General features: G+C 40.0%; 1 protein-coding gene across 4 annotated transcripts in view; it reads left to right on the plus strand.

The window, feature by feature from the left end:
- The first annotated feature begins 1,508 nt into the window (after positions 1-1,508).
- CDC42EP3 (CDC42 effector protein 3) overlaps positions 1,509-26,367 on the plus strand; it is a 45,515-nt gene continuing 20,656 nt past the window's right edge. Inside the window, exons 1-2 of one of the 4 annotated variants that reach the window (XM_056794927.1) lie at positions 1,509-1,898; positions 2,584-3,007. The gene's annotated coding sequence lies outside the window, so the exon portion shown is untranslated. Of the gene's footprint in view, positions 1,899-2,490; positions 4,345-17,330; positions 17,404-26,367 lie in introns of those variants that run through there. The other 3 variants (XM_007477029.3, XM_003339783.4, XM_007477027.3) reach the window with 3 other exon arrangements.

Here is a 26,367-nt window from a genome sequence, read left to right on the forward strand (position 1 = left end):
ATAAAAATACCTTCATCTAAGTAGGCCTGTAACATTTAATATTTTCAATAAATTCAAGTATAAAACGTGTACGTTAGTGCCAAATAGAACATATAGTTTGAAAAATGAACCCTGAGTAAAACTGTCAGGAGTCTGGTGTTAAATTCAGGTATCAGCCAAAGGAAACTCTGAAGCAGTTGTCATTTAAAGAAGGGAAACACTGCTAGAGTCTTATCTTCATTATCTGCTTTCCTTGTAAAATTTCTAGCAAGAGTTCAGCATAGTTTCTCACTTGACTTTCAACCTTATGGCCATTTGCCTTGCTATTATTTTCTTTGAAGCTTTTCACACTCCACCCACAAATTTTGTTTAGAAAAGTTGTCCCATGCTTCTTGTCACTTAGTCTGCAGCTCTGATGTTTTTTAAAAGGACTCTGGTCAACAGGCCAGAAGTACCTAGAAGAGTAAAGCACGTTCAGTGATGTGATGCTAAATAGGCTGTTGCAGCCCAAGTATCCGTGTGGATGTTTTCCCATATAATCTTATTTTTTTTCTTTAATCTTTGCTTTCTATTTAGTATCAATAGTGTTTATTAGTTCCAAGGCAGAAGTGCCAAGGTAAGGGCTAAGCAATGGGGGAAAGTGACTATTGTTCAGGTTCACCCTATTAGGAAGTATCTGAGGCAATATTTAATCCCAAAACCTCCAGAGCTATCAATCCACTGAGTTACCTGGCTGCTCCCTTTCTCATGCAATCTTGTAGGACAAAATGTCTGTCCAGTCTGAATGTTGAAGGCAGTGATTATCTTTTGCTTCTTTTTGTATTCCCAGTATTTAGCACAGTACTTGGCACAATGGTTGTTCTTTTTCACTGGTGTCCAATCCTTTGTGACTACCTTTGGGAACTTTCTAGGCAAAAATAATACAATAGTTTGCCATTTCTTTCCCTAGCTCATTTTACAGGTGAGGTAGAGTGGCTTGCCCAAGTTCAGGCATTTAGTGTCTGAGTCCTCATTTGAACCCAGATCTTCTTGATTCCAGGACCAGCACTTTCTCCCCTGTGCCATCTAGCTGCCTTCTGGTACTTACAAAAATTATTTGATTGTATTGATTGATTATCTCAGGGCTCAAAGGCTAGACCATGACAATTCCCTTCTCTGGTCTTGCTTCCTCCCAAGTACAGCCCCAGAATAGCAGGGACTGCTAACCTAGATTTACTACCCATCACAGATTAATTTGGCAGGCATAGATAAGAACTGAAAATCTTTCCCTTTCCTCTCCTTTATCCCCTTGTCAGATAAAGGAAAGGGGAGAGTTGGCTCAAGCAATTGCTATGGTTATAAAGTTCATACACTGGGAGTAGCTTGTTTCCTCTAGAAGTGGGGGTGGTAATAAGGGGAATAAGCAGGAGTTTGAAAGTGATAGGAGGGCACAGGTGCTCCGGCTTCAACGGCTTCGCATACCCGTAAAACCACCCATTCGAGACCAGCTGCAACTCCTTCCGGAGTAATCATTACCCACGAACAGCCCCCGTCCACCATGTCCTCAGCCTAGGTGCAGGAGGGAGGAAGGTTCTTCGTGCCCGAGGGTGCTACCATGCTGGGAGAAAACGCTTTCTCTTTGAAACTCACAAACCTAGCAGGAAAGAATAGGAGCTTTTCCAGTTGCCCAGGCTCCACCAGCCCTAACCCTGAAAAATCCACCTCTCCGGGTTTTCATGGCCTCTTGAAGGGGAAGGCTCGAGAAACTGACAGAATAAGGGCTTCCACGCGGGAACTAAACCTGGAAAAGGGATGGGAGAGTGTGCGCAAGAGAGGAAGGGAAGACGGATAGGGGCCAAGCCAAGCAGGGAGGCGATAGTTTGAGTCTCCCTGGCATTACTGAAGTTGTGTCCTTGCTCTCCAGCACTCCGTTTTCCCTGGTAGGTTCACCCACCTCATTGAGATCCTACATGAAATTAATGACAGGTTTGGTTTGTTGAGAGAGACAGACAACCCGGGGCCCTCTAGGAGGCGGCTTTTGTATAATGATGGTAATATCCTAGCTTTTTTTTTTTTTAAGAGATTTAAGGTTTGCAGAGCGGAGGGGTGGCGGGGGGGGCGTAACACACACCACTAACAAGGTGATCAGATGCCTTGCAATCATTATCTTGGGGGACAGTCAGACCAACTCCCTGGAGACCACTCCTTAAATAAAGCCATTTTTACTACCACTCCTTTGGATGTGAGGAAACGTGTGCGGGGAGGGTGGGGAAAAGGAATGGAGAATTGTAGCTTTTCCTCCCAGCTAGGTGTTTCGTTCTAAAGGGATCCTCCAGTGTTGGGGATACAACGGAACCGCGAGGGACTAACAATAGAGCCCCATTGTTCTCAAGGAGTGCGCCCTTTTCGGTATAAATGAACTCCCTCTAGCTCTGGGACCAAACCTGCTGCGCCCTCTCTTTTCAACCAGGGTCAGTGGGGGAAGGGAGGGTCGGTACTTGACCCTGGCAGCCGCAGGACTCAGCCCAGGTGAAGTGGGTTTGGCTCAGAAGCCGCTTTCCCCAGGGCTCCTCCCATCTTCGCTTTGGCTCCTCCCCTTCCCCGCGTTTCTTCCACTCATTTCAGGTTCTGTCCCCGGCGTTGGAAGCGAAGCTCTCTCACTCTCCCTCCCACCTTTTCCCTCTTGGCCTCGGCGAAAACGACCAGAGGGCTGTGCAGTCAGCCTGTAGTCCGCGCGGCTTGTTGGGAGTGGGCGACCCTAGCCAGCTTCGGAGGACAACACAAAACTCAGTGCCAACTACCACCGTTCAGTACCTCCACCTTTCGCTCCGTGCCTTTCTCCTCAAGGGTGAAAGGAAACAAGACAGCGGCACCGGTTCTCTATAGCAACTGGGGCTGCAGGCAGAGAGAGCTCTACAACCCAGCGGGGGAGTAAGGTTGGGAGCTGCCAGACCCAAGGGACCGCGGCAGCTTGGGCGGGGCAGTCGGCTCCATAAGCCGAGACCAGAAGCTCAGCCGGTGGCTGTGGATCACCAGGGACAGACATCTCGTAAGTTGCCTGCAAGCTTACCACCCTTTTTTTTCTGTAGGTCCATAGGGATCCGGAGCTGCCAGGTCGGATTCCGGCTTGCCCTGGGTGTGGGGGTGCGTAGGACTGGGATTCTCTTCGCATGCAAGGGTTGCAAGGCTTTGGTCTTAGGGAGGAGAGCTGAAGAAATTACCTTGTCAAAGGGATCAGTCTCCAGTGGTCCTTAAAGAACACAAGGGGGCATAAAGCAGCTCTAGGGGGAGAAGGTTTGAAGGCATTAAGCCAAAGCTGTATGATTTGTACCCACCGGTTTTCAGGGTGCGGTTTCCTGGGTACAATGCATCATCGTGGGCTAGGGACAGAATCATTCTTGGATGCCTATTGTGTTTTCTGGTTTGGTAACAGCCCCACACTTGGCTATGAGGTTCTTTCTGGGCCAAGGGCAAAGGATAGAATTCTGCAGGCTCACACTGCCCTGTGATGTAGGGTTGGCATTGCCCTTACTGTTTCCTCCTTACGAGGTTAGGATTTGAGAGAGAGAGGAAATATAGCCTGGTACTCTAACCTGCTGGCCAGAGCCTCTGAATTGTGCTTTTAAAACTGGTTTCTGAACAGCTGAAGCAATTTGAAAGAACCCCCCCCCCAAAAAAAAAAAAAACTTCTAAGTGGCTTGTCTTAAAGGACCTTCATTCAGATGGAGAGGAGAGTTTATCTAATTAGAGCCATTTACTGAGTAGGGATTATTATACCGGCTCTCTTCTCTTCCATCCACTCCCCCTTCCTGCTTTGAGAGGCATGTGTTTCATCATAAAAATAGAAAGGAGAATATTTTTTTGGCAGGACGTCCCTCTTACTGCTCAGTGCGGAAGGGGTCAGTTTAAAAATAAATACATACTTGAATGTTACATTACCTAACCAGACTACGGCTGTGACTTTAGGCTACAGTGTAAAGAAACATCAAAGCCAAGTATACAGCTGTGTTGAAAGGAGCAAACCCCACATACTCCGAGGCTCTGCTGACACCAAGTCATTTGACTTTAGGACAAAGCAAAACAAGAAACAGTAAGCCAACGAATTAAAAATGCTTGCTCCAGCGGCTCTTTAGGATCATGAAACTGCCAGTTCCTGATATGTTGAGGTGAACAGGAGGCTTTATGTGCTCCCTAGGGAGGAAGATGCTAGGAGGAAGGAGCTAGGTGAATGTTAACTAAACAAGGGCTCAAAGCTTGGAGACCTCTTGAATCAGTGAAGAATTTTCTTCTGGGTGCTATATATCAACAAGCAAACAGTGAGAAATCTCCTCCCTTTTAATAAGAGGAAGTCCTAACATCACAGGAAGACAAAGGCATCTGCAGAAGGTACAGTAGCAAAAAAATAATGAAAGATTTCTTGGTGTCTTGGCTATCCAGAGTAATGACTTGAAGGAAAGAGATGTCTATTTATGAAAGTTCTTTTACTTAGCAATTAAAGAAAAGGTACTTCTCTTCCTACTACAGTTTTGGAGGTTGATCAATTAATGATTCTGAGACAGCAGCAACACAAGAAACCTAGTGTTTCCCCTCAGGGAGCTGAGGTTGTTCTGTGGTGAAAAACATATACATGTGTTAGTAAATACAAATGTGTGTGTATAGTGTATATATGTGTGTATGCATATCATAGAATCATTTAAGGAGGAGGAAGGGGGAAAGTTGTGCTAGAGAGAATATATGCTTGGGAAACTAAGCAAAAAGAAATTATTAAATTTGTGTATTTCAGGCATTGGGGCAGGTCTTTCATGGAAGGTTGTACTTGGAACAGGTCTTTCATTGAAGGTGGTCCTTGAGATGATCTCTGAAAATAGCTGGGGTTTCCAAGCAGTGGAAGTGAGAAGAGCCCTAAGGAACTGTGTCACTAGTTATCACTTCTGGTGGAAGGAAGGAGTGGAGGGGAGAAAGGAAAAAAAAATTATTTAAATGTGTATATAATAAAATCTCCAATGACATTTTAAAAACCTAAAGCTGAGATATGAGAGCTATGTAATTTTTGGAGCTGGCACTTGAAAAGGAATTATAGAGATCTGTGTTTTCATACAATCTATATAGTAGTTTCTTGTGTATCCTATCAACTGTAAGTTTCCCAGCAGGTTCCAACACCTGCTGAGTCTACCACTGGATTTCAGGTTAACATCTATCCTGGGTTCAGAGTTTAGAACTTTTACAAGAAAAATATCAGAACAGACAAGTTTCTCTTATTTCTGGGATATAATCTACTTATGAAACTAAGCATTAAGACGTTTGCAGGGACATATCACATTCTTTATACAATATAATACACAATATTCAAGATATGATTAATTCCATCCCCCCCCCAAAAAAAAAAAAAACCCTGATCATTAAAATACTATTTCATCCAAGAGTTCAGTAAAGTGTTCTCAAGGATTTTTGGAGGTCATTTTATAAAAAATTTACTTTTGATACAGGATGAGCAAACATTTCATCCTTAAAAATTCTGCACAAGTGCCTCACCTAAATTGAATTGCTCTATTTTCTATGCAGCCTTTTCTTTAATGTGATATTATGTTTAACAATCCAGCATGTTCCTAAAAGCAGCTTTCTTGCTGACAAAGCCCATGGTGTTAGCCAGCTTTGCCAATAGAGTTGTTTTAACTTATTCTCCAGAATTTTTACCAGACCTCAGAACTTTCATGACCATGACCTCCTCTGACACTTGTCAGCCATGGCCATGATGGCCATGAGGAGGAGGAGCATGAGAGGATCAGAATCGCTGTTCTGGAATATATCTTTCATTGTAATTTAAAGTATTGCTTGAGTCTGGTTTCATTTAGTATTAGCCCAATTTCTTTCAGGCCATCACTCAGTGGGCCTGTTCTGTTTTTTCAAGGAAGGAATAAGAACTTAGAACTATATTTAACTGTATTACTTAAAAAAAAATACAACCACTGTCAGAATCAGCCACTAAGTCTTCTTGCCAAGTATTGAATTCTTGGAATTCTCCAAAAATATCCTAGCATAACAATCTAGTCTAGTATTAATTATGTGGGGGGGATATTTTGAGAGGTGGTTTAAATGGAATTACAACATTTTTTCCCAAAAGCAGTATCACAGGTACACCAATTTTTATAGGAAGCAGAATGGAATAGTGGAAAAGGTCAAAGGGCTGGGTTCAAATATCACTTTTCTGTGATCTTAGTCCAGTGCTTAACTCTTTTGACTTTAGTTTCCTAGACTGTATAACAGAGATCATTGGATTTGGTGACCTTGAAGTCCCTTCCATCTGTAAATCTATTCTACTACTATGATCTCTCTCTCTCTTTTTAAACCCTTACCTTCTGTCTTTGAATAGATAAGGCAGAAGAGCTGATTGGTAACTGAAATTAAGTGATTTGTCCAAGGTCACATAATTAGGAAGGCCAGATTTTATCCTAGGACCTCCTATCTCTAGACCTATCCACTGAACCACCTAGCTTCCCCTCTTGGTTTTCAAAGGTAGCTTCTGAGCATAATCAGCATACATTTATTAGGTATTTCATCTTTGCCAAATGCTGACCTAAGCTCTGGCAATACAAAAAAAAGGCAAAAACCAGTCCCTGTTCTTTAGGAGTTTGTTGAGTCTTTTTTTTTTTCTGACTCTCTTCATGGTCTTTGGGGGATTTCTTGGCAAAGATACTGAAGTAGTCTGCTTTTTCCTTTTCCAGCTCACTTTTCAGATAGGGAAACTGAGGCAAATTTGATGAAGTGATTTGCTCCTGATCACACAGCTACTAAGTGTCTGAGGTCAGATTTGAACTCAGGAACATCCTGAATTCAGCTCTCTATCCACGTCACCACCTAGCTGCTTACTTAGAACTAAACAAAGGATATGAAATAAAATTAGAGGGAGGCAAAGGAGCCCCCTTAATGCTGCATATGACTCCCTTGATGCATGCACAGTTATCTGGGGTAAAGTGTGGAAGGGAATAGAAAGAGTTATGGACCACTGAATAAGAACCCCATTTATGCCACCCACCCACATTATTTTAGCTTCTGTCTATGGAGCTATTGCTGTTCTTGTTGTCTCCTCGCCTAATGAGACTAATAGTTAACAGCCTTAGGCAATGTGATGTAGATTAACTAGTTAGTAACTATAAAATACCTTATAAGTGTCTTTCTTGTGGATGTGGGAAGCTTACTGTAAGCCGGAAGGGATCATGAGTGGCTTGTTGATTATCATTGCTTCATCTCTAAAAGGGCAGTCTCTAAGAAAAATGAAGAATAACAATGATGGCTTTGGAAAGAGTGCTGTGCCACAATTAAGAAGGAGGGCATTTAGGGGAATTCAGTTGGAGATGGAGTCATAGTGGGGGGCAGGGCTGACTCTTTTCAAGACCAAGAAAGCAAGGAGAAATAGTTTTCTTGGAATAAAACAAACAAGTCTTTAAAAAGAGCTAGAAATAGCTCTTCTGCAGATGTTTCTGTCAGATGTTGGACTCCCAAGATAAGATACAATATAAGGAAGGATGGAGAGCGACTCAAAGGAGGGAAGATCACTGACACTGTCCTTGTAGATATTACAATATGACAAATGCCACAAAACTGGGTAGATAAGGGGCTGGTGTGAAAGATACAGAAAGTCCTTTGAAACTCCTAGGACTAGATTGGATAACCCAAGTGGCCTGTTTTGGCCACTGTTATCTAACATGCCTTAGGTTTGTGATTAGCAATGACATTCTACCAAGGCAGGCCATAGCTATATAGGAAAGAAAAAACTTAAAAACAGCCCCAGTCTTTGGAAAGGAATGGAAAAGTCCCTGGAGCTGTCCAGCTCCATTTGGGTCCTTTTGTTCTTTCTCTTTCCCCCTATGAAAAAGAGAGGGAGAAAAAAATTAGCTGACATAATTAGTCCAGCAGTATTCTAAGAAATAGTCTTTCTCTCCAAGAATGCTTTGGGGGAGGGGGTATCTCAGTGAATAGAGAGTCAGGCCTGGAGAAGGGAAGTCCTGGGTTCAAATCTGGTCTCAGACACTTTCTAATTGTGTGACCCTGGGCAAGTCACTTAAACTCTCATTGCCTAGCCTTTACTGTTCTTCTGCCTTGGAACCAATAGACAGTATTGATTCTAAGACAGAAGGTAAAGGTTTAAAAAAAAAAAAAAGAATGCTTTGCTGTCTGCCTTCACTGAACTCCAACAAGTAGGGTTTCCTGAGTATATTTGGTACTTCTGGGTGACTTGGCTTATATACCTTTTCCCTATTCCATTTTAAAAAGCATAGATTGCAGTGAAATTAAATTGAAACATTGACTTTCAGAATAAATAGCAAGAGATGGAAACTGACAAGCCTAGTTTTAAAGTCAATCGTTTTCTCTAGAGAGAACTGATGATTTTCACTAATGCCTAGTGTTTGCTATTGGGCATATGAATTATAAAGGAGGCCACAGACTGGCTTAGGTGAAAAGAAAGGGATTTTTCACTATTGTTGTTTCATGTATATGTTTATGTTTAGGATTAATCACCTGGTTTTGGAATCTTCATTAAACAATTGTACAAAAAAAGTACACTTGAGCAATTACCTGGTATGATAATACATTGATAGGAAGCCACTATTTAGATTCTGGCCAACACCCAGACATCTTTTTATTTGACAAAGCTAGCAAATGAGTCAAAGGTAGGCTGATGTAAATAAATGAATGTCTCAGAGTCCTGGGAACTGGGGTATCTAGTCTAGATTTGCATGAGTCAAGCCACTTAATTTCTCTGAACCTCAGTTATACATCTGTAAAATAACTTACATTAGGTTAAAAAAAAAAAAAACCTGTGTTAATATCAATCCTAAGTGGCAAGAACTAGGCAACTGAGCTTAAGGGACTGGCCCAGGGCTACACAACTAGGAAGTGTCTAAGGTCAGATCTGAACCCAGGTCCTCCCAATTCCAGGCTTGGTTTCCTATGTTATGTGACCGAGCTGCCCTATTACACTAGATTTCTAAGCTCTAACTTTAAAATCTTGTAATTCATGTTGTTAGGAAACTTATGGAAATTCAGGAGAATTTATGCCTGTTGCAACATTTCATGTAGTAAGGCTAAATAAAGTTAAGGTAGTATGTAAACACCTACACATGAACAAATAAACACAAATGGAGGTTTTACAAAAAGTAAATAAAGCAAATGCAGAAGGTAATAGCATAAAGGAGATGAGGCTATTCAGACAATTTATATTGTTAAAAATAAACTTTTATAATTTATTTGAATCATAAAAATTCTTGAACACTTTAACTGATCTGTTCATTGGCACTGGATATTTCCTCCATGGTTGTGCAATGGAATTCATCTATGACTTTTTTTGTGCTGTTCTTGTCCACTGTCTTTCACAAGTTCTCCTTAGAGGGTCTTAGATGTTCTTGAGGCCTTTTCACTTTCCTTGGGTACAACCCTCGGTCTGCAAATCTGTTAACTTTTGCTACTTCACCCAGCTCCTTTTCGAATCACTCATTTTCTCATATTGCCAATTGTTACGCATTTTTAGAAATAGTAGCTTATTTTGTGCTCACTGTCTATTCTCCATTGCTCCTTGAGTCATCCATAACTTTGAGTCTTCAGAGATTGTGGGATTCTAAAATTTGTGATTATTCAGTCTTCACTTTTTAAATGGGGTTTTGTGCTGAAAACAGCTTAGTATCATTGAAAAAGCTACACAGTTTTCTCAAACGAAATTTTGCCTAATCTTGACCTACTGAATTCTGGGCTCAATTTATTTTCCATCTGCAGTGCCCATCTCATATACTTATGGATGAACTAATCCAATGGAATGAACAGACTATAGTCTGTGAATAATCTAGAAAAAAAGGAATTTAAAAAATTTGTTTATTCCCATAAATTTGGTACAGTCACATTCTTGAGTAATGATGACTCTCCTTGAGAACACCTAATATTCTGCAGAGTTGTGTACCCTTAAAATATCTTTTTCAAATAGAAGCTTCTGGAAGATTGACCATGCCATTCATAGAGAATCCTTTTTCCACTTGTACTGTTCTCAGGACAGTGGCAAATACTTTTGGCAGGCTTGAGTCTTCCTACTCATTTTTCCCTTGGCATTAATGAGACTATCATTGAATGGACGTTTTCCTGTGGTTACATTTATCAATGAATATTTTAAGAAGTTACCATGTATCTGAGAGATTCTTTGTGAGAGAAAAGCCTTTAAGATTTCATTTTGCCCTCCTGGGTCAAATGCTTTTTCAAAGCACTGAATAGAGTGCCAGCTCTGGAATCAGAAGAACCCAACTGTAAAGTCAGCCTCAGAAATTTGCTAGTTATTTTGTGACCCTGGACCACTCATTTAATCCTGATTGTCTCAGTTTCCTCATCTATAAATTGAGTTAGAAAAGGAAAAGGCAAACCACTTCAGTATCTTTGCAAAGAAAACCCCCAATGGGGTCACAACCAATTGACAAATAAGTACAAGTGACACCTGCATTCTTTCTCTATACTATTTATTGGTCATGTGAGTATAAATGTTATGATTTGCTGCCCAAAAACATTTATCAACTCTTAACCTTTTTCTCAAAGATACTTAAGGTATACATGTGTAGGACATTATTATTATTATAAAATGATGAGAAAAGTGGCATAATGAATAAAAGATACTTACGGTATATGTGTAGAACATTCTTATTATAAATTGATGAGAAAGGTGGCACAATGGATAGATTGTTGGAATCAGGAAGGCCTAAGATCAAATAACTGAGACATTTAGTAGTTGTACAATCCTCTGCAAATCATTTCACCTCATCTATGAAATGAAGGGGGCTAGACTCAATGGTCTCTGAGGTCCATTCTAGTTCTAGACTACGATCATGAAACTGTAGGGATCTAGATGAAATTATTGATGTCCTCTCAATCCCAGTTTTTATGTTGTAATGCCATCCATATTTTAGTTCCTGTTCTTTTTCTATCCTCCCTTTTCTGATAAGTCTTGGGAAACAATCCCCTCCACCCCAGAGCTACCAAAATGTTGCTGTCTCCAGGATATAGATTTCTTTCAGTGTGTACAGTAGTCCCCTTGTTTCTCCAAATTCATCTTATGTGTTACTTCATATTCCTCATATTGCCCATCTGGGACTAATGTTGGGGTCCAAAAGGGGTAGGTCCATTCTCGTTGGTGAAAATATATAATATAAAAATATTGATGGCTGGTTTTTTTCTCTTTGCTGTTTTCATAATAATTTGTTTCATCTTTGAATGTTTCTGGGTGATGTGGCATATTGAACCTCCCATCAATTTTTTTGAACATTTGTTATTTCCACTGTCTTATAAGGCAAGTTGTGTTGTTGCCCTTGTATTACACTTGAAAGTGTTACTCATAAGCTCCCATCATTTTGCTCCAGAGTGTTTTTTATTCAGTCGTTTCAGTCATGTATGACTCTTTGTGACCCTATTTGGGGTTCCTTAGCAAATATACTAGAGTGGTTTGCTCTTTCCTTTTCTAGCTCATTTTATAGGTGAGGAAATTGAGGGAAACAGGGTTAAGTGTTTTGTCTCTAAGTACACAGCCAGTGTCTGAGGCAGGTTTGAACTCAAGAAGTCTTTCTGACTCCAGGCTGGACACTATCTACTGCATTACCCAGATGCCCCTAAATGGGTATTCCTATAGCTACTATGTAATATTATCCATTTATTTACATAGTATATGTAGCATATAAATATACATAGAATACAGATGTATTCTATTTTCAATAATATAGTATATGTATGATATATATATATAGCATATATTATAAGTGTGTAACATTATACATTTATTTCCATTTGGCAAGGTCAATGTTTGCTGACTATAGTGGTTTCTTTTCTCTTTTGGTAACTTTTTCATGACTGCTTTTCATCAGTTAGACTTCTAGAAAATGATAAAGTTAACCTATTTTATAATTGTCCCCCTCATTTTCCACTTTTTAGCATCAACAGGTCAGGTTGAAGGTGTTGGAATTATAATTTTTGATGATGATTTTGACCTTTGTCCCAGCTAATTGATAATATAATGTCACCTTCTCCACCTCACCCCCTCACCACCCTCAACACCTACATAGTTGAGCAACCAGTCATTGTTCAGCAAGACTCCCTTCCAAAAGCCTTCATGATAGCCTGGGGTTCTGAATAGTTCACAACTCCAGCCTCTTATTTGCCATGGCTAAGTCATATTTTCCCAACATGCTTTTCAATACAGACATTAACAGATAGATTGACTTTCTCTGAAGAATATTGTCAGATTAGTTGTAGAATTTCTGCCTTTTCAGATAAGCTACAATCATCCTTATGGTTATCTTTGTGCATGCTTATTGTGAGCAGAGCAAGACACGATAATCCAGAACTTCAATGAAAAGATGTTTCTTTCTGGACGAAGGCAATCAACCCTAAGCCATTTACTTATCATACAGTATGCCAGCCCATTGATCATTGGCAAAATCTCATATTTAGGGTACTAACAGCAGCTAGTTGGTACAATGGATAGAGTGCCAACCCTGGAGTCAGGAATATCTGAGTTCATATCTGACCTCAGATACTTATTAGTTATGTTGTAACTCTGGGCAAGTCAATTAACCCTGATTGCCTCAGTTTCCTCACCTGTAAAATGAGCTGGAGAAGGAAATGGCAGACCACTCCAGTATCTTTGCCAAGTGTGGAAGAGGCATGAAGAAAGAGGATTTGCAGGACAAGCAGGCAAGAAACAAAGCTTGGGGACCTGCTCTGCAAAATCAAGGTGAAGATTCCAAAAGGAATGTTCCCAGGAGGAGGCAGTTGAAACTGGCCAGGGAGAGAAAGTGGGGCTTTGGCACTCTCTGGGGTTGACTGACCAGGAGAGAAATCTCTTCTCTGGGTTCCTGATCAAAAGAGGCTGGTTTTTCCTGACCTAGGCAGAGAGAGAGACCTTTGTGGCTTTTGACAGAGTCTGGACTTGAATTACTCAAGCAGAGATTATCTGACTAAAGAAAGAAGAAAAGAAGAAAAATACTTGTCCTCCATCTCTCTGGCTGTCTTGGTGTCACAATTGTGACTAAACTGACATTTCCTAAAGCCTTCATAATTCTCCTTGTAGATTAGGGACAAACCTCATCCCTCTCACCTCAATCCCCATTATGTTTGTTACCAATAAACCCCCTTCCTTGAGAAAAGAAGAGTAAAGAATATTCCTCTGAAATCTCATAGTTCCCCCTGGGTTACTTAGAAGGTGGCTGACTAAGACTGGGGGTGGGGAAAGGGTGGCAGGAGGGCTTCAGGTGGAAGACTGGGAGGTGAAGGGTGGAGGCTAGGAAATAGTTTGACTTATTAGCCATTAGTGATCAATAGGCAAACCCCAGAGCACCCCACAAGCAGCATCTCTTCATCTCTCTCTATCTACATCTCTCTTCGATCTCTTTAACAAATAGGCATTCCTGAATGTTCCCCTTAGCAGCTCTCTAGGCAGCCAGAGTACATTTCAGTTATTACAACCAGAAATAGTTCCACACAAATCATCTATTTATTACACAAGAATACCACAAAAGGAGTCACAAAGAATTAAACAACTGAATAATAACAAAAACAGTTAATATTTATATATAGTCCAAGAACTATGATTCTCCCCTTTTCCTCACTTCACTACAATCATCATTGAAGGGGTTTCCCATAGGACTGAGACTACTTGTTATATTTCTTTGTTTTATAGGTTATTGCCATTGCCTGAGAAACAGGTTTATTAGTGATGAAGAACAGCTGGGAGGTTAAATGAATAGAGTGTTGGGCCTGGAGTTAGGAAGACTAGAGTTGAAATTTGGCCTACAACACTTACTGTTACTGTCTGGGTGATCCTGGGCAAGTCATTTCACCCTCATTTATAAAATGAAATGGAGAAGGAAATGGCAAATCACTCTAGTATCTTTTGCCAAGAAAATCCCACATGTGGTCATGAAATGCTGAAAGTGACTGAAATGGATCAACAACAATTGGTGTTAGCCCTCATAATTAGCTGGCACATAATCCTTGTACAGTGGACTCTATCTTGAGGCATTTTCAGCATCATAAAATTAGACAGATACTAACTTTGCCTTCAAGAAACCATAGTCACTCCTATATTACAATGGGGCAGTAGAGCAGGACTTTATGGAAGAATATAACACCTAATAATAACATTTGCTAAATTTGATCCTATTATTAAATTAAATAAGTCCTATTAAATAGGACTAACATTTCAAAATCTTTTTTTTTATTTTTAATTTTACCAAGAACCAATAAAAAACTTCAAAAACAAGTTAGACTAATAGGAATGTAGACGTTGTATAGTATATAATAGAACTCCTAGTTGGGGAGTCAGCACATCCTGGACCTTGTCTCATTTATCCCACTCTGTAAATGTGGGTGAGTCACTTTTACCTCTGAAAGCCTCAGTTTCTTCATCTGTAAAATTAGATTGAATTCTCTATTCTTCAAAAGTCCCTTGTAGAATTAATATCCAAATATTAGATTGTCTTATGTAAAGGCCCACAAACCCACCAGACCAGACACCTCATTATCTGTTCCTTCCTTGAAACAGCCTTTGAAGTTGTTATCTGGTGAAAACATGCCCCTGTCATTTATCTGGTTTCATTTAAGTATTGGACATCATCTTAAATGAAGGCAAAACAAAAACCTTTGATGCCCTGGCCAGCTCCGGGACATTAAATTCCAGTGATGCCACCAAGAGGTTGCTTTAGAACTAATGATAACAGCTAAACCTTAGGTACTTAGACAGGCCAGCCATCAGAACCCAAACCCCTGTGAGCAAGATTTAAACTGGTTAGAGAACTGTGCTAAGGAGGATTAGCCTTGCTGAGTTTCCTGGTCACGGATGGTACCCCATACCTGAGAAAGCTATTTCAAATATGTATGGCATTTTGGTCATAAGTTGGATTGGTCTCTCCTTTATCCAAGGATCTATACCCCTTACTAAAGAAATACCACGTCAAAGCAAAAGGCAACATGGAATAATGATAACAACTTACATAGCTCCCACTCGATGCCAAGCTCTGTCTCAAGCACTTTATAATTATTCTCTTTCATTTGGTCTTCACAAAAACCCTAAGAAATTAGTGCTATGATTATCCTTTCTATTTTATAGATGAGGAAATTGAAGTACCAAATATAAATTAATGGAGTTTTCTTTGTTGACCTATTAATTTGCTGACTGGGGATCCTTATTTAACTTTTGTTGTTGTATCATTTCAGTCTTATCTGAGTCTTCATGACCCCATTTGGGGTTATCTTGGAGTGATTTGCCATTTCTTTCTCCAGTCCATTTTGCAGATGAGGAAACTGAGGCCAACAGGGTTATGTGACTTGCCCCAAGTTCATATGGCTGGTATGTTTTTGAGGCCAAATTTGAATTTGAGCCTTCCTGACTTCAGGTCTTATTGTCTTTCTACAGCACCACCTAGTTATCCCTGTGGAACAGTGGAAAACATTGGATGGACAGTCAGTTTTACATCTACATCTTTGTGACTCTTTAGACTCAGTTTTCTCATCTATAAAATGAAGGATAGGGCTAGGTAGACTTAAGATTACTTTTGTAACAGTTAAAATTTAGGAATTTGGGGAGACTGAGGCAGGTAGAAATTAGTTTCTCTCTGCAAGGAGTATTATATTTTTTAGAGGTTTATTAAAGATTAAGAATTAAAGAAAATACAGGATAAGAAAACACGTGCCTAGGCCAGAATGGAAGAGATGCCTCTGCTCCAAAATGGAAGTCCAAAAAGAGCGAGCCTATTCACAACCAGGTTTAAATACCTTCTCGATCTCGGCCCACGTGAGAATTCAGTGAGATTATAGGGCATTCTAGGGATTGAAGTCCTGGATTCATGTCTATTTTTTACACTTCCAACTTTAAATGAAATAATTGATCCTATGAAATTGTGCCATCCTAAGGATGAGAAAAGTAAGTGGCATTGACTGTAAAGATAATTTTAGGATTGTGACTTAAAATAAAATTTAATTGGTTGGCAAGGGAAATCTAAAAATACCCACGTCAGTCTGGGAATTTATGGTAATTTAATTAATATAGAGGGAAGGAGTTTAAGGAGGAGAGAAGAGGATATAGGATTTCTTCTGCCTGGCCTGTGCCAGGGGGAATTTAAAATCCCCACCTCTAGGTCTCTGAAGAAGATTAGAGGAGGAAAACTCAACCAGAAACTCACCACTGAACCGGACACTAGCTTGTAGCCATGCTAAGATGCAGAAAGGCCCAGCACGCTGATATTAGCCAACTCTCTGCCACCAAAAAAGTGCCAGAGATAGGAAGTTATCCAAATATATAGATCTTTCACCCTTGTGTCTCCTCTAAATTTTTGCATCTACCAATCCCATCAAAGGCTTTTCTCCAGGACTGCCCATATTTTTAGTTCTCATCTTTTTGATTAGATTATATCTTTAGAGTTACTTAACACTTCTTTGTTAAGTTCACCTTTTGTTAGTTACTTGACCTTTTTGTGATTAATTTAACCTTTATAGTTACTTAACACCTTTTTGTATTAAGATCTTAAAATAGACAGCTTAAAGTTCTAGCTTCACTATAAGGTAAGAGTTAAGTACCTTCATTGTTCAATCAGGAGATTATAACTTTATCTTCCCCTAAAGTAAGGTTTTAGTAGGGTGGAGTAATTTAGAGTTCCCAAGACATTCCTGATTTTGTTAAACTAAGTATATTCATTGTTACAATCAGGAAATAGCTAAATCCAATCTTCACATTATCATTTCTGCTCCAAGGTCCCATTCCTCTTTGTGAGTTCAAATCAGGTCCAGAATAGCCATTCCATTTGTCATTTCCTTCACCTTTCTAAGGATCAAATTATCGAGAAGGCTTGTCACAATGCTTAATGACTCTGATTTTGGCAGAAGGAGCTGAAGCAGATGTCCCCTATCACCATAATCTCATATTTCCATGCCAGGTTTGTGATCTGTTTCTAGAACTCTGATTCCAATTTCTCCTTCTGTCTCGGTCATCTGTAGTGTATCCTCATGACTGGATTGCTCCTGCTAGTTTCTATATTAACATATTCTAGTTGTGTGATCCTGGGGCAAACTAGTTACCCTCTCAAGGCTAGAGGCAACTCTCTTAGAATTCTCTGGTCTAGTACCTATTGCTGTCTTCTCTTTACACCAATCCTTACCAAATGCTCCCTGTCATGTTCTTCAGGTTCCTGGTTCTTGTTATAAAAGGCTATTCTCTGTCGTGTTCTTTATTACATAATTCATACCTTTTTGGAACTAGAGTTGTGATCAAGCAACCCACCCCTCCAGGTGTCTCATGTGGAATTAACTTCTTGTGTTAGGATTGCTAATTTAACTGTTCTTCAATCCTTCACATTTAGATCTGAGGCCATGGGTTTTATAGTTGGCTGCCTTCAAGGATATTGTCTCCCATGAATGACTGACTGGCCTTAGGTGAGTCATCTTTTACCAAACCTACCCTACTCTGATTCTAAACTTGGCAGAACTAGAAGAACAGTTTTTTTTTTCTCCTCCCTGTCTTTTGTTTGGTTTAAAGCCTTCTTAATTAAATTTATAAGAGTCCAGGTAATTTTTTCCCCTCCCTAGCTCTTTTTCTGTGCAACCCACCCCTGGTCAGGAACCTTGTGTTGCTGTATTTTAAGCCAGGGTATGAAACCCAAACCTTGTTCTCAGACATCTTCTTAGTCAGCTGTTCATTTCCCAGATCCTTTTCTTTTCTGAATCCTCTATATTCAAATGACTGTATGTTAAAAACACTTGTGTCCATGAGGTCTTAAGTTTTTTGTTTGTCTAGTAATTTTATAATGCTTAGCAATGTGTTTTCTAGGTTTATTATGATGGTGTTTCACCACACACACACACACACAATGAATTGCCAGAAGTGAATACTTATCAAATTTAATGAATTTAGGGGAACTGTTGTCCTGGCCAGGATATTGCAGAAAGAATTTTCTGTCATTTAGTTCTCGTTGACAAGTAGCTGCCTCAGTATCCTTAGGAAGTTTGTCATCATCATTACTCACCCTTCTTCTGCTGACTCTCCTGGATGATCTCACTATTGATGACACTGGTGCATTTTGTCAGAACCCAAAAAGCTACTTCCTCACCAGGTGTTCCAACTCCCTCTACTACCAGAGCCCCCCATCTCTATTGTTGTTCAGTCATATCCAGAACTTTGTTATCTTGGCAAAGATATTGGAATGCTTTGCTATTTTCTTCTTTAGATCATTTTAAAGATGAGGAAACTGAGGCAAACAGGGTTAAAAGACTTGCCCAGGATCACATAGTGTCTGAGGTCATATTCGAACTCGGGTACTTCTGACTCTAGGTTTGGAACTCTATCTATTGGACCACCTAGCTCCCCAAGGATCCCTTCCCCAGTGGACATCCTCCTTCTTAGGCTTCTTGGATTAGCATTGGATTAGCACTTCTACTCTCTGGAAAATCTAAATTTAAACACTGCCATAGGTATTTACTAACTGATCTTATCAAGTTATCTGACCTACTGTAACAAGGGAATCACTTTAAAAGACTGATATATATTAATTTAAGGTCGCCAAGGAATCAGCTATGTAATTCCTAAATGGAAAACTCAAGTCAGCCGTCAGCCTTTTTTGGAGTTTAATTACAATAGGAGCAAGAAAGGAATTAGAGATATATATATAGAGAGAAAGGGGAGAGAAGGGAATAGGGCTTAAATACCCCTTCTGTTTAGGCTGGGCCAAAAGGCCCAAGCCCTTAGATAGCTGGGGCAAAGAAAAGAGATCAGTCCCTTTCACTCACGTGTCCAAAATGGAGAAACAGTCTCAGAGGCCCCCACCTTCAGCTTCCTTCAGAGCAAGCTTCCTCAGAGCCCAGCAACCACCGACCAAAAACTCCACCCTCCCCAGTCTCCAGACCCTCCTATCTTTAAGGACACCATCCAAGTTGCCTCCCCTCAGTCCTCACATCTACCAATCACTCTTCATCAATTTCCCTGTCAATGGAGGCTCTCGCTTAACCCAGGACCGCCCAGAGGTTTCTGGCTTTTGCACATGTCTGTTGAAGGTCATATTTTTCAAATGATTAAATCTTTACTCCTTTGTTCCAGCCCTTTCTAAATCCTGTTAACTTGAGTATGGTAGAGATTGGAATAATTAAATTTTGATCTAGGCTGCAGCCCTTACTCAATCTTATTAGGACTGAATAGGGTGGAGATTTATTCCAAGTATCTCCATTGTATCAATTCTAAAATCAATCAAGACTCAAAGAAATTCCTGTTCTATGCTTAAGCATAGGTCAAAGTCCTTTCCATTGTTTAGCAAAAGGTTTTCTGTCCTAAAGTAATCTTAAGAAGGGAAGAGAAGGAACCTCCCATGCCAATGGAGTTCCCATTCCAATAGACTATCAGTAAGAAATTTTCCAAGTATGAAATATCCCAATGGTGAAATTTTCAACAATTATAAGTCTAAGGAAATTTGAGGTTTACACTACCCAATCTCAGTTTCCTCATTTGTAACATGGAGGTAATAATAGTGGCAGAAAGGTTGTTGTATGTATCATATGTGAACATATATAAAGCTCTTTGCAAAGTCAAAGATACATAAATACTAACTATTATTATTATCATTATCTGTCTCATATTTGTCTATCCTCCATACTCCTTATGTAGGTTAAATTCTCCTTTTCATATCCTTTTTCTTCTCTCTGATCTCCTAAAAATCTTTCTTTCAAAAAGCATTTCATTCTCCCTGACAATTGAGATAACAGAAAGACATTCCTCCAGCTTGCTCACTTTCTACTGCAGGATGATGCTTCTGAGTATCTTGTGTGAGTTATAATAGTGTTAACTTTGATAGTGCTTCAAAAGCTATAAAACATTGCCTCTTCATAACGCTGTAGAGAGACATGCATATAAGTGTATATATGTGTGTGGATATTAAAAGTGTTATGCCTGTTTTGTAGCTAAAGAAGCTGGGTTCTGAATTAAGTTACTGGCCCTTGGTCATCTAACTGGAGCAAGGGTACTTAATCTGAGATCTGTGAACTTAGAAGATGAAAAAAATAACATCCTGATTTTCACTAACCTTGTGGACCTTTTGGGCACTCAATGAAGGTGATGGACTTCTCAGAATAACGTTTTTTAAATACATACAACAAAATACACAGAATCACAAAGGAAACCAATTATATTGAAAAATATTTTTAAAAAGGTAGAACAAGTTAATGTACCCCAAGTTAAGAACTTCTACTTTAACTGAAATTTTTATATTTCCTTGAATTATGAATTTTAAAAAATATTCTTCTGGGAAGAGGTCTGTAAAGTTTTATCAGATTCCTCAAGGGATCTCTGGTACAAAACAGACTAAGAACTAATGAGTGAGAACATTGAGATAAATTTGGACAAAGGTCTTCTGACTCTAAATCTAATACCACATCCCCCTTAGCCCATGCTCCATATATACATGTATATGAATATATATATAATATGTAATGTATACATTATTTATCTATGCATTATTTGGCATTGATGGACACCTTCCTTTCTTATCTTTTCCTAATATATAACTTATTTTAAGAGTAGCTAGGTGGCCCAGTGGAGAGAACTGTGAAGACTGGATTTAGCTATATCCTGATTGTAACAATGAGGGTACTTAGCTCTTCCTTTATTGGGAAGATTGAATTGTAATCCACAATCTACTTTTAGATTTTAATCCCCAAAATCCCCAGACTTCTTTCCATTTAGATGGTCACCATTGGTGAGTGAAAGGCTGACTTAGTTTCCCTGCCTTTCTGGAGGTGTAAAGCCTCTTTTTCCCTGATTGGAGCCTTAGTATTTTTTACCTGGCTCAGAGGAAGCTGGTACTCCCTGGTGGCCCACATAGATTTGAGGAGATAAAACGAGGGAAATGACAGGTTCAGAATGGAGAGAAACCAGAGGACTGGGGGTGGGGGGTGGTGGGGGAAGCACTACTAAAGACTGGGAAAAGAACAATAATAACTAAGCTTCTCCCAGAGGAGAGTAGGCACAGAGAAGAGTAACTGAAGACCCAGTATTGACTAGAGCAGCCGGTGGGTGGGTGGGTGGGTGGTTGTTCTCTTTTTCCTGTTGTTTGTATAAAAACTGGGACTACTGTATAAGGGGCAGATGGTAGAGGAAGTCTTCAGAGCCTTGCCATGGGGGGTTTTGGGAAATGCAGTCCCACATAATACTTTTTCCCCCTTCACCTCAGGATAAACTGAGACTGTGGTGAGACTCCAGACAGGGGAAAGTGCAGGAGTGTGAGTGGTAGAATGATATTCTGCTTTGCCAGGAGTTTAGGGACTAAGAGTTGAAGCAGTGACAGAAGATGTTGATTATAGTACCATTGGTGGCAAAAACTTAGCCTATTCTATATAAAAAAAAAAAAATTAATGTCTGCTTAAGTTGTTCAGTTGCTTTCAAAGTCATGTTTTGCTCTCCATGACCCCATTTGGGGTTTTCTAGGCAAAGATACTGGAGTGGTTTGCCATTTCCTTCTCCAGCTCATTTTACAAATGAGGAAATTGAGGCAAACAAGGTTAAATGACTTACCCAAGGCCATGTGTCTGAGGCCATATTTGAACTCAGATGAGTCTTTCCAACTCCCAGTCAGGCGCTCTATATATTGTGCTACCTAACTGCCCTGGATAATGCATTTTCTAAATGTGTCATTTCCCCTCCAAGTACTCAATAATCCAATGACTGACCCTGCTGTTCCTCAAACAAGGTATTCTATTTCCCAATTCTAAGTGTGTTCACTGGATGTCCTCAGTACTGGAATTCTCTCCCTTTTCTCTGCTTTACTGACTTCCTTTAAAAATCAGCTAAAATTCCCCCTTCCCCTTTACATGATGCTATTCTATTCCCCTCCTCCTTAATACCAGTCCCTTAGTTTCTTCCATCTGAGATTACCCCTAATTTATCCTGAACACATCTTGTTTGTACATATTTGCAGATCATCTCCCCTGTTAGATTCTAAGCTCCCTAAGGACTGGGATTGTTTTTGTCTTAATTTGTATACCTAGCTTAATACTGCCTGGCACCAAGCAGATGATTACAAAGTGCTTGTTGATTAGACTAGACCAAAAACTTTATGGAGGCATTTTGTATCTTCCTCCAAGCAGATATGAGTAGTAAAGTAAGCAAAATGCCATCATGGTGCTTTGAATATTATAGGTGCATTTAATTTAATTTTCTTGGGAGAGTGGGGAGAAGTGGAAGGAATATTTTTGGTTTGAAAGAGTTAATCCATACTTAAAATAATAATCTTCCTGAAGATATGGTATATTTTAATGAGAAATTTTCAAAGAGTAAATGACATGTCACCATTACTTTCCCATTGCTTTGTGATAATCACAATTTCTGTTAAAGCCTTAATTTGGGAACCTGAACTCATTTTTTTGAAAAATATTTTGTTAATTGTATTTTGATATAATTGGTTTCCTAAAACCCATCAATTTTATATAGATTTTTAAAAGTTCTGAAGTCTCTATAGGCTTCCCCAGAAAGTGCATGTGTGTGCTCTTTCTGTCTCTCTCTGTCTTCTGTCTCTCTCTGTCTTCTGTCTCTCTCTGTCTTCTGTCTCTCTCTGTCTTCTGTCTCTCTCTGTCTTCTGTCTCTCTCTGTCTTCTGTCTCTCTCTGTCTTCTGTCTCTCTCTGTCTTCTGTCTCTCTCTGTCTTCTGTCTCTCTCTGTCTTCTGTCTCTCTCTGTCTTCTGTCTCTCTCTGGCTCTCTCTGTCTTTGTCTCTGTCTCTCTCTCTGTCTTTGTCTCTGTCTCTCTCTCTGTCTTCTGTCTCTCTCTGTCTCTTTCTCTTCTGTCTCTCTCTGTCTCTGTCTCTCTCTGTCTCTGTCTCTCTCTCTCTGTGTCTCTCTCTGTGTCTCTCTCTGTGTCTCTCTCTGTCTCTGTCTCTGTCTCTCTCTCTCTCTCTCTCTCTCTCTCTCTCTCTCTCTCTCTCTCTGTCTCTCACACATACACCCTAGTCATCTTATCATTTGACAGTTTCTTAATCCCTCAGAACCCTCCAGGCAACTATCTAAGATTATACATTACAGAGGAGGGGATGTCAGAACCATTAATTATGGAAATCATATAAGTCAATGAGCTAAATATTGCCTTAGAAAACCCCAATTAATATTATCTATTTTTATTGTATTTTCTTTATTTTAGTAAACTTTTCCCCATTACATTTTAATGAATCCAGCTTCGTCTTACCTTGACACTTCTTTTCTAGGCCAGCTCCTTTATTTGACAGATGAGGAAACTGAGTTACAGGAATTAAGTGGCTTCTCTCAGGGTTAAACAATTTGTTGTTGTCTTTAATAACCCAGGATACCTATATCTTGAACCTAGAGACTCTGACTACTAATCCAGCACTCTTGTAATGGGCATCATACTGATCTTTTTAGACAGCTGACCTATATCATAGTAGATAGGGTATCAGTATACATGGATATAGAGAGAGGATTTTTTTTTTAGTGGCATTTTTCTATCTCCCCTGAAGGCTAAAGCAGGATAACCTAAAATATGAAAGGCATTCCACCAGAATGCTGTTTATTGGATATTTGGCAATGGCTAGATTTATTTATTCAACTTGACTTGCCCTTGAATTCCCATGTTAGATTTTTCTTTCAGTCTTAATACTTTTAAAATTTAAGGAGGCATCTTATCCTCCCCCACCCTCAATAAACTCCAGGTGGCTCCTTATCACCTCCAGGATCAAATACAAAATCCTCTGTTTGCATCTCTCCCCTCTTTCCAGGCTTCTTACATTTACTTATTCCCCTCCGTCTATTCTTCAGTCTAGCGACGCTGGCCTTATAGTCGTTCTATGAACAAAACACTCCATCTTTCTGCTCCTGTCATTTTCTCTGACTCTTCCCCAAGTCTAGAATGTTCTCTCCCATATCTGCATTCTGGCTTTTCTTGGCTTCAAGTCCCAACTAAAATCCCACCTTCCACAGGAAGCCTTTTCCAATCCCTTTTAATTCTAGTGCCTTCCTTCTGTTAATTATTTCCTTTTTATCCTGAACATACCTTGTCCACACACATTTGTTTACTTGCTGTCTCCCCCATTAGATTATAAGCTCCATGAGGGCACAGATGGTATTTTATGCCTTTCTTTCTTTGTAATCCCACAGTGCTTACCACAGTGCCTGGCATATGGGATGCACTTAATAAATAAATGCTTTCTGTTGCCAAAGTGGGGGACTATGGGTACGGAACATTGTAGAACCGTGATGAGGAACCTATGACACACGTGTCAGCACTGACACACATAGCCATTTTCTATGACATGTGGCTGCATGGGACTGCATGCCAAGGACTTTTTTTCTCCAAGAGACACACCACCTGGATTGTGCTTGGTTTTTTGGTGAATTTTGACACACCAAGCTCAAAAGGTTGCCCATCACTGCTGTAGAATAATCAAACTGTTTTGATGCATTGGTTAATTTTGGTGATCCCCCTGGCCCCCTTTTATTCCTTGTCAGAAGGGGTGACTCTTTGGGAAGGAGAGAAGAATGGAATACTATGGGAAATTCAGGTGATGTAAAAAACATAAGATATCAGTTTGCACAAATTGGGTCAGATATAATAGGATCGTGAGGATGAAGTCTAAAGAAAGGATAGTAGAGCTCACAGTAAAGGCAGAATAGGAAGCTATTAAAGCTTAAATTCCTGGGTTTGTCTCACGGTCTCAGACACTAGCTGTGCAGTCCTAGGCAAGTTACTTCATCCTATTTGCCTCAGTTTCCTTGTCTGTAAAATGAACTGGAGAAGGAAATGGCAAATCACTATGGTATCTCTGCCTAGAAAAACCCATATGGTGTCAGAAAGAGTCACATACAACTGAGTGACTTGAACAGCAAAAGCTTCAAACTGCATCAGGACTTTGGGACACTATACATAAGGGCACATAGAAATATCTATACGAAGGAGGTCAGGATGTCTTTGGAGAGTTGAGTCACAAGAAAATAAGCACTGACTATACTGAAAGCACAAAAAACAGAAAACCAGAACAAAATTGTACTCCTAACCACCCCTCCCACCTGCCTCTTTTTTTTACCCATGTGTGTTTTAAATTAACATTTCAACCTATTTTGTAAGATGGAAGAAATGCTTTTTCTTCCCTCTCCACAGAGAATAATTTTTTTTAACTTGAAAGACAGAACAAACATGCCTTTCTTAAAATAAGTGGAATCTTTGAATACCAGCATCTTTTCTCCCCAATTCCCCTCCCAACCCTCACAAGTTGCCAATATAGTCAACTTTCAATTTCTCAGTGACTGATTTATCCAGCCTGGCAGTAATCCATACCCCTTGCTTCTCCTCCTCCCTTCTGTTGGCCTCTCCAGTGTCTGTCCTCCCCTTTTACCAAGGGAGGAGGATAGGGAAGAGGAATGAAAAAGGACCGACAGTTGGACCATTTGCTACCTGCCGTGTAGTTATCGTTCATGGTTATAGTCTCTGTTCAACCACAGATTGGAAGGAGTAGTCTGGTCCAGTCCACTCTTCTGTACATCACCACTAGCTTGGTTGTGGTCATGTGCCAGCCCTCTCTCCTCCTTGTTCAGAAGTTGGCTCAGTCTTGTTGATGCCCTCATGCCTTGGAGGCGTGAGGGGGAGAGGGAAGGGAATGGAATGGGACTTTGCTTTCTGCCATAATGCTTTCCTGTGCATTTCAGCTGGAGGAGCTGCCCTAGAGCAAGGCCAGACACTTCTTTCTGACCTTGACTGCAGTAGAAAGACTTAGCTGAGACTTGAACTCGTTGACAAGGTCTTTCGATCAGTGCCCAGATCCTTTGGTAGGCATCTGTTTTCAAAGGCATCTAATTTCCAGAATGAATATTATCTATGGTGTCATCCGGACGAGGGAAGAAAGAAAAGAGCAAACATGCTCCCAAGCACTCAGAGAGGCATTAGAGATTGTGGGGAGTTCAGATTTCAGGGTCAAGAGGAGGGTTTGAGAGAGCAGAGGAGACATAAGAAGATTTAGAGATTGGGGAAGATAGCTGAGGCAAAGGAATGATAGTAATGTGTGTGAAAGAGCTGAGGGGAAGGAGAAGAACAAAAAAGGACAAAGGGAGAAAAGTCTTAGTGTGCCTTGAGTGATGCCAACAACAAGAAAAAAAATAAATACCAAAGACCCAAATATCTACTCCTCAGGCTCTACTAACACACTTTAGTAGTTCAATAAAAATAAAATGAATATGATCTTAGATCCAGAGCGATGAAGAGATCTCAGTCCATCTGTTCCAATCTCTCATTTTACAGATGAGGAGACTGAGGCCAAAGAAGGTTGTGATGTGCCCAAGATATCTGTTACAAGGGAATCACTTTAAAAGACTGATATATATTAATTTAAGGTCGCCAAGGAATTCAGCTATGTAATTCCTAA

Source organism: Monodelphis domestica, chromosome 1, assembly GCF_027887165.1.
Source record: "Monodelphis domestica isolate mMonDom1 chromosome 1, mMonDom1.pri, whole genome shotgun sequence".
Lineage (NCBI taxonomy): Eukaryota > Metazoa > Chordata > Mammalia > Didelphimorphia > Didelphidae > Monodelphis > Monodelphis domestica.